The following is an 8,189-nucleotide window of genomic DNA, read 5'->3' as shown; positions in this document are numbered from 1 at the left end:
ATCATTCAATCTCCTGTAGTCAATGCGCATTCTCCACCCGGTCACTATCCTTGTAGGGATGAGTTCATTCCTTTCATTAAAGATGACAGTCATGCCTCCCTTCTTAGGGACCACCTGGACTGGACTAACCCAAGAGCTGTCAGAAATGGGGTATATGATTTTAGCATTCCATAACTTCATCACCTCCTTTTGAACCACCTCTTTCATAGTTGGATTGAGCCTCCTTTGAGGTTGCACCACTATGCATGCAAATAGTAGGGCTTATACCCTTGATGTCATCAATTGTCCATCTTAGAGCAGTTTTGTGAGTTTTTAACACCTCAAGCAGCTTTACTTCATCTTGTGTACTTAAAGAGGAGTTGATGATTACTAGAAGGGTGTCCTTCCTACCAAGGAATGAATATTTGAGGGGGAAGAAGCTTGAGTTCTGGATTTGGTGCCTCCTCTGTCTTTCCTTCAAGAGAGTTTTTGACTTCTTTCTTCTTTTTAGCATCTTTAACTTCAATCTCTTGAATTTCTTCTTCTTGTTCTTCGTGATGACTTGTTTCAAGCACGTCTTCCACCAAGGTTTCTATCATCTCTGCCCTTATATGGTTCCCTTTCTCAGGGGGTATTGCATTGCCTTAAAGACATTAATGATCATTTGCTCATTATGTACCTTGAGAACCATTTCAACTTTTTCTACATCTATGATGGCTCTTGCTATGGCTAAGAAAGGTCACCCCAAGATAATTGAGTTATGTCCCTCCTCTTCCATATCTAGGATCACAAAGTCAGTAAGGAAGATAAACTCTCTAACCTTCACCAATAAATTTTCCACAACTCCATTAGGTATCTTGAGAGATCTATCAGCCATTTGAAGTGACATTGTAGTGGGTTTAACTTCCTCTATTGACAGCTTTTTCATCATGGAGAGAGGTATCAGATTTATACTGCCACCCAGGTCACAAAGAGCTTTTTCAAATGTTATGTTGCCTACGGTACATGATATGAGGAAACTCCCTGGATCCTTGAGTTTTGGTGGAATCCCCCTTTGGATTACAGCACTACATTCGTGGGTGAGGATCATATTTTCCTTCTCTTTCCAGCTCCTTTTCTTGGTGATGAGTTCCTTGAGAAACTTTGTATAAAGTGGCATTTGTTCTAAGGCTTTAGGCAGTGGAATGTTGATCTCCAATTTCTTGAAAATCTCTTAGAACTTAGGGAATTGTTGATCCTTCGTCTCCTTGTGCAATCTCTGAGGGTAAGGTAGTGGAGCAACATATGGTTTCACTTCCTCCTTCCTCTCTTGTGGTTGTGACTCTGAGACTTGCTTGCTTTTCCTTGGAGCATATGGTTCATTATCCTTCTTGGGATCTATCTTATCATTTTCCTCAACCTCTATCTCTTCATTGCTGTCAACCCTGTTGTCCTTTCCCATTGATTTGCCACTCCTAAGCTATATGGCTTTGCATTCTTCTTTTGGATTTGGAATGGTGTCACTTGGGAAGGTAATAATTGGCCTTTTAGCAGGCTGCTTGGATAGTTGCCCTATTTGTCTTTCAAGGTTTCTCATTGATGCTTCATAGTTCTTGCGTGTCATCTCTTGATCTTTCATGAAATTTTTCATCATCATCTCTAGATTTGAGATTCTTTAAGACTCTTAATGTGGTTGAGGTTGTGTGTGGGATACTGATGGTTGGTGGAAGTTGTTTGAGTTATTTGAAGGATTGTTTTTTAGGTAGAATGTGGTTGTGGAGAGGTTATTTTGTGGTTTTCTGTATGGATTGTTGTTAGTGGGGGGTGATGGTTCTAGTTGCTTGTGTTATGAAAGTTATTGGGATTAGTGTTCCTCTGCCATTGGTTCTGGTTGTCTCCCCATCTCAATTTGGGGTGGTTCCTCCATGAGGAGTTATAAGTGTCCCCATGGAAATCATTGTAGGGATAGCTTGTGTTATGCATGTATTGGACTTGTTCAGGCTACTGCTCATTGTTGTATTCCTCAAAGCTTTCTTCATTTTGGCCCCATATATTTGGAGCTTGGCTTGTTGTACTTATTGCTGCCAATTGAAGTCCATCCATCTTGTTCATACCCTGGGTCGACCTATCCGACCCGGGCTAATTGAAAACAAAGCAACCGACCTCTTCAGGTCAGATCTCCCGACCTCTACTTTAAAGAGGACGGCCAAATCGACAAAAGAAGCCCAAAACAGGCCCAAACGAAGGGACACAACACAATATAAAGGCAACTAAAGCCTAGAAAGATAAAGGTGGTTCCCCTAAGAGATAAGGAGACTTCACCCAAAGATAAGATAATATAACTAACTTATCTTATCTAAGAAGGTTAGCCCACACAACTATAAATACACTAGAGCACCCAAGTATAACTCATACTATGATTCTACAAAATACCTACTTAAAGCTCATGCTAACTTAGGCATCGGAGTCATTTGCAGGTACCACCACCCTCCGGTGAACAAGGATCAGCAGCACCACCAAGGTCAACAAGTCGAACACGACAATTCCGGCCACCACAGCAGATCTCATCCGAGATCGACCTTCAGTTTCAGGTAACCCCCGGAACATTGGCACCGTTGCCGGGGACCTGGAAGTCATTCCATCATCATGGCTGACAACCTGGACAACGATTATAACTCCGGTTTGGAAGAAAGAACACCTCATAAGAACGCGGACATCACACCAAAGAATACATCTCAACCAAATGGAGACAAGCATTCGCCAAACATGGAAATTTTAGAGGCTCTACAAGCTCAACAGGATCGTCTCAAATAACTCGAAAAAGAGGCCGAGCATCAACGAGAAGCCGAGAGGAACCTTCGGAGAGAAACTAGGTGACGCCGAGAGCTAGAAGACAAGCTCCTAAAGCTCGAGGATGACCTCAAAACTAAAACTGTTCAGTCCAGTCACGACGGCAGCTCCCACAGAGATCAAGACCCATTCACAAAAGAAATCATGAAAGCTAAAGTCTCAAAAGACTTCAAAGCTTCTGACATGATCCTATATGATGGCTGATGAGCGGATAATTTATACGCTTTTTGGCATTGTTTTTAATATGTTTTTAGTAGAATCTAGTTACTTTTAGGGATGTTTTCATTAGTTTTTATGTTAAATTCACATTTCTGGATAGTACTATGAGTTTGTGTGTTTTTCTGTGATTTCAGGTATTTTCTGACTGAAATTGAGGGACTTGAGCAAAAATCAGATTCAGAGGTTGAAGAAGGACTGCTGATGCTGTTGGATTCTAACCTCCCTGCACTCAAAGTGGATTTTCTGGAGCTACAGAACTCGAAATGGCGCGCTTCCAATTGCGTTGGAAAGTAGACATCCAGGGCTTTCCAGCAATGTATAATAGTCCATACTTTGGCCAAGTTTAGACGACGCAAACTGGCGTTCAACACCAGATCTCTGCCCAATTCTGGCATCCAGCGCCAGAAAAGGATCCAAAACCAGAGTTGAACGCGAGAAATGGATCAAAACCTGGCGTTCAACTCCAGAAATGACCTCTGCACGTGGAAAGTTAAAGCTCAGCCCAAGCACACACCAAGTGCGCCCCAGAAGTGAATTTATGCATCAATTACTTACTTCTGTAAACCCTAGTAGCTAGTTTATTATAAATAGGACCTTTCACTATTGTATTAGACGTCTTTTTGACCATCTTTGATCAGTTGTATGCTATCTTAGATCACGTTTGAGGGCTGGCCTCTCGGCCATGCCTGGACTTTCACTTATGTATTTTCAACGGTAGAGTTTCTACACTCCATAGATTAAGGTGTGGAGCTCTGCTGTTCCTCAAAGATTAATGCAAAGTACTACTGTTTTCCATTCAATTCATCTTGTTTCGCTTCTAAGATATTCATTCGTACTTCAATCTGAATGTGATGAACGTCACAATCATCATCATTCCCTATGAACGCGTGCCTGACAACCACTTCCGTTCTACCTTAGACTGAATGAGTATCTCTTAGATCTCCTAACCAGAATCTTCGTGGTGTAAGCTAGATTGATGGCGGCATTCAAGAGAATCCGGAAGGTCTAAACCTTGTCTGTGGTATTCCGAGTAGGATTCAATGAATGAATGACTGTGACGAGCTCCAAACTCGCGATTGCGGGGCGTTAGTGACAGACGCAAAAGGATAGTAAATCCTATTCCAGCATGATCGAGAATCGACAGATGAAAAGCCGTGCCGTGACAGGGTGCATTGACCATTTTCACTGAGAGGATAAGATGAAGCCATTGACAAGGGTGATGCCTCCAGACGATTAGCCGTGCCGTGACAGGGCATTGGATCATTTTCCCGAGAGATGACCGAAAGTAGCCATTGACAGTGGTGATGTATCACATAAAGCCAGCCATGGAAAGGAGTAAGACTGATTGGATGAAGATAGCAGGAAAGCAGAGGTTCAGAGGAACGAAAGCATCTCCATTCGCTTATCTGAAATTCTCACCAATTCATTACATAAGTATTTCTATCCCTATTCTATTAATTATTATTCGAAAACACCGTTATCAATTTATATCTGGCTAACTGAGATTTGCAAGGTGACCATAGCTTGCTTCATACCAACAATTTCCGTGGGATTCGACCCTTACTCACGTAAGGTATTACTTGGACGACCCAGTGCACTTGCTGGTTAGTTACACGGAGTTGTGAACCATGGTCTTGGCATCATGTTTTTGGCGCCATTTCCAGGGAAAGAAAGAGCAATAAATTTTACATAATTAAAGTGTAATCACGATTCTGCGTACCAAGTTTTTGGCGCCGTTGCCGGGGATTGTTCGAGTTTGGACAACTGACGGTTCATCCTGTTGCTCAGATTAGGTAATTTTCTTTTTATTTTACTTTCAAAAATTTTTCAAAAATATTTCTAAAATTTTCTCATCTGTTTTCGAAAAAAAAAAAATTTTATTCAAAATTTTTAAAGAATGAATTCTAGTGTTTCATGAAGCATGTGAAGCCTGGCTGGCTGTAAAGCCATGTCTAAATTTATTTGGACTGAGGCAGCAATTTGTTATCAAGAGCAAGCTAGTTGTTGTTAATCCACCTGCTACTGTTCCTGATTTACATGCTAAAGCTTGGCTGGCCATTGGCCATGTCTAGTGTTTTGGACCGGAGCTTTCATTGAAAGCTTGGCTAGCTCATGAGCCATGTCTAATTCCTGGACTGAAGCTTTAGACTAAACATGGCAAGATTCCTGGAATTCATGTTAAAAATTTTGGAATCCTTATTTTTTCTTTTTCATATAATTTTCGAAATAAAAATCCAAAAAAATTAGAAAATCATAAAAATCAAAAATATTTTTTTGTGTTTCTTGTTTGAGTCATGAGTCATGTTATAAGTTTGGTGTCAATTGCATGTGCATCTTGCATTTTTCGAAAATTCATGCATTCATAGTGTTCTTCATGTTCTTCAAGTTGTTCTTGGTAAGTCTTCTTGCTTGATCTTTGCATTTGCATGTTTTGTGTCTTTTCTTGTTTTTCATATGCATTCTTGAATTCTTAGTGTCTAAGCATTAAAGAATTCTAAGTTTGGTGTCTTGCATGTTTCCTTTGCATTAAAAATTTTTCAAAATTGTGTCTATGATGTTCATCTTGACATTCATAGTGTTCTTGGTGTTCATCTTGACATTCATAGCATTCTTGCATGCATCACATGTTTTGATCTAAAAATTTCATGCATTGCATCTCTTTAGTGTTTTTCTCTCTCATCATAAAAATTTCAAAAAAATCAAAAAAATATCTTTCCCATTTTCTCTCATCAAATTCGAAAATTTGGATTGACTTTTTCAAAAATTTTTAAAAATCAAATTGTTTCTCATGAGTCAAATCAAATTTTCAATTTGAAAATCTTATCTTTTTCAAAATCTTTTTCAAAAATCAAATCTTTTTTCTTAGTTATTTTCGAAAATTCCAAAAATATTTTTCAAAAATCTTTTTCTTATTTTTATATCAAATTTTCGAAAATAACATAATCAATTAATGTTTTGATTAAAAAATTTGAAGTTTGTTACTTGCTTGTTAAGAAAGATTCAAACTTTGAGTTCTAGAATCATATCTTGTGATTTCTTATGAATCAAGTCATTAATTGAGATTTTAAAAATCAAATCTTTTTCAAAATTAATTTCTAAAATATCTTCTTATCTTACCTTTTTCAAAAAGTTGGTTTCAAAATATCTTTTCTAACCTCCTAACTTCTTATCTTTTCAAAATTTGTTTCCACTAACTAACTAACTTTTTGTTTGTTTCTTAACTTTTTCAAAACTACCTAACTAACTCTCTCTCTCTAATTTTCGAAAATATCTTCCCTCTTTTTCAAAAATTTCTTTTTAATTAACTAATTATTCATATTTTTATTTTTGATTTTAAAAATTTTCGAAAAATACTAATATTTTTCAAAAACCATTTTTGAAAATCACTAACCCTTTTTCAAAAATTATTTTCGAAAATTCTCCCTCTCCCATCTTATTTTATTTATTTATTCATCTACTAACATCTCATCTCACATCTCAACCCTCCTCACAGTTGTGTTTCTTCCATTATATTACATTCTTTGTCTCCCCCTCTTCTTCTACTCACACAGGGATCCCTATACTGTGGTATAAAGGATCCATATTATTATTATTATTATTTCTGTGCCCTCTTCTTTGTCATATGAGCAGGAACAAGGACAAGAATATTCTTGTTGAAGCAGATCCAGAACCTGAAAGGACTCTGAAGAGAAAATTAAGAGAAGCTAAATTACAACAATCCAGAGATAACCTTTCAGAAATTTTCGAACAGGAAGAGGAGATGGCAGCTGAAAATAATAATAATGTAAGGAAGATGCTTGGTGACTTTACTGCACCTAATTCCAATTTACATGGAAGAAGCATCTCCATTCCTGCCATTGAAGCAAACAACTTTGAGCTGAAACCTCAATTAGTTTCTCTGATGCAGCAGAACTGCAAGTTTCATGGACTTCCATCTGAAGATCGTTTTCAGTTCTTAACTGAATTCTTGCAGATATGTGATACTGTTAAGACTAATGGAGTAGATCCTGAAGTCTACAGGCTCATGCTTTTCCCTTTTGCTGTAAGAGACAGAGCTAGATTATGGTTGGATTCTCAACCTAAAGACAGCCTGAACTCTTGAGATAAGCTGGTCACGGATTTCTTAGCCAAGTACTTTCCTCCTCAAAAGCTGAGCAAGCTTAGAGTAGATGTTCAAACCTTCAGACAGAAAGAAGGTGAATCCCTCTATGAAGCTTGGGAAAGATACAAACAGTTGACCAAAAAGTGTCCTTCTGACATGCTTTCAGAATGGACCATCCTGGATATATTCTATGATGGTTTATCTGAGCTATCAAAAATGTCACTGGACACTTCTGCAGGTGGATCCATTCACCTAAAGAAAACGCCTGTAGAAGCTCAAGAACTCATTGACATGGTTGCTAATAACCAGTTCATGTACACTTCTGAAAGGAATCCTGTGAGCAATGGGACGCCTATGAAGAAGGGAGTTCTTGAAGTTGATACTCTGAATGCCATATTGGCTCAGAATAAAATATTGACTCAGCAAGTCAATATGATCTCTCAGAGTCTGCATGGAATGCAAGCTGCATCCAACAGTACTCAAGAGGCATCTTCTGAAGAAGAAGCTTATGATCCTGAAAACCCTGCAATAGCAGAGGTAAATTATTTAGGTGAACCTTATAGAAACACCTATAACTCATCATGGAGAAATCATCCAAATTTCTCATGGAAGGATCAAAAGCCTTAACAAGGCTTTAATAATGGTGGAAGAAACAGGTTTAGCAATAATAAACCTTTTCCATCATCCACTCAGCAACAGACAGAGAACTCTGAACAAAATACTTCTAATTTGGCAAACTTAGTCTCTGATCTGTCTAAGGCTACTGTAAGTTTCATGAATAAAACAAGATCTTCCATTAGAAATTTGGAAGCACAAGTGGGCCAGCTGAGTAAAAGGATCACTGAAATCCCTCCCAATACTCTCCCAAGCAATACAGAAGAGAACCCAAAAGGAGAGTGCAAGGCCATTGACATAAGCACCATGGCAGAACCTACAAGGGGAGTGGAGGACGTGAATCCCAAGGAGGAAGACCTCCTGAGACGTCCAGTGATCAATAAGGAGCTTCCCTCTGAGGAACCAAAGGACTCTGAGGCTCATCTAGAGGCCATAGAGATTCCAT

The 8,189-nt window shown here is 38.6% G+C and overlaps 1 non-coding gene across 1 annotated transcript; it reads right to left on the bottom strand.

Moving 5' to 3' along the window:
• Positions 1-7,183: 7,183 nt before the first annotated feature.
• LOC148555706 (small nucleolar RNA R71) lies at positions 7,184-7,291 on the bottom strand. Its single transcript, XR_015887532.1, has one exon. It is a non-coding gene; the product is annotated as a small nucleolar RNA R71 (small nucleolar RNA).
• Positions 7,292-8,189: the final 898 nt, after the last annotated feature.

This window comes from Arachis ipaensis, chromosome B6 (assembly GCF_059453495.1).
Source record: "Arachis ipaensis isolate K30076 ecotype BB chromosome B6, ASM5945349v1, whole genome shotgun sequence".
In the NCBI taxonomy this organism is placed as follows: Eukaryota; Viridiplantae; Streptophyta; class Magnoliopsida; order Fabales; family Fabaceae; genus Arachis; species Arachis ipaensis.
The sequence above is the reverse complement of the archived record's forward strand: the minus strand, read 5'-3'. Positions and strand labels throughout refer to the sequence as shown.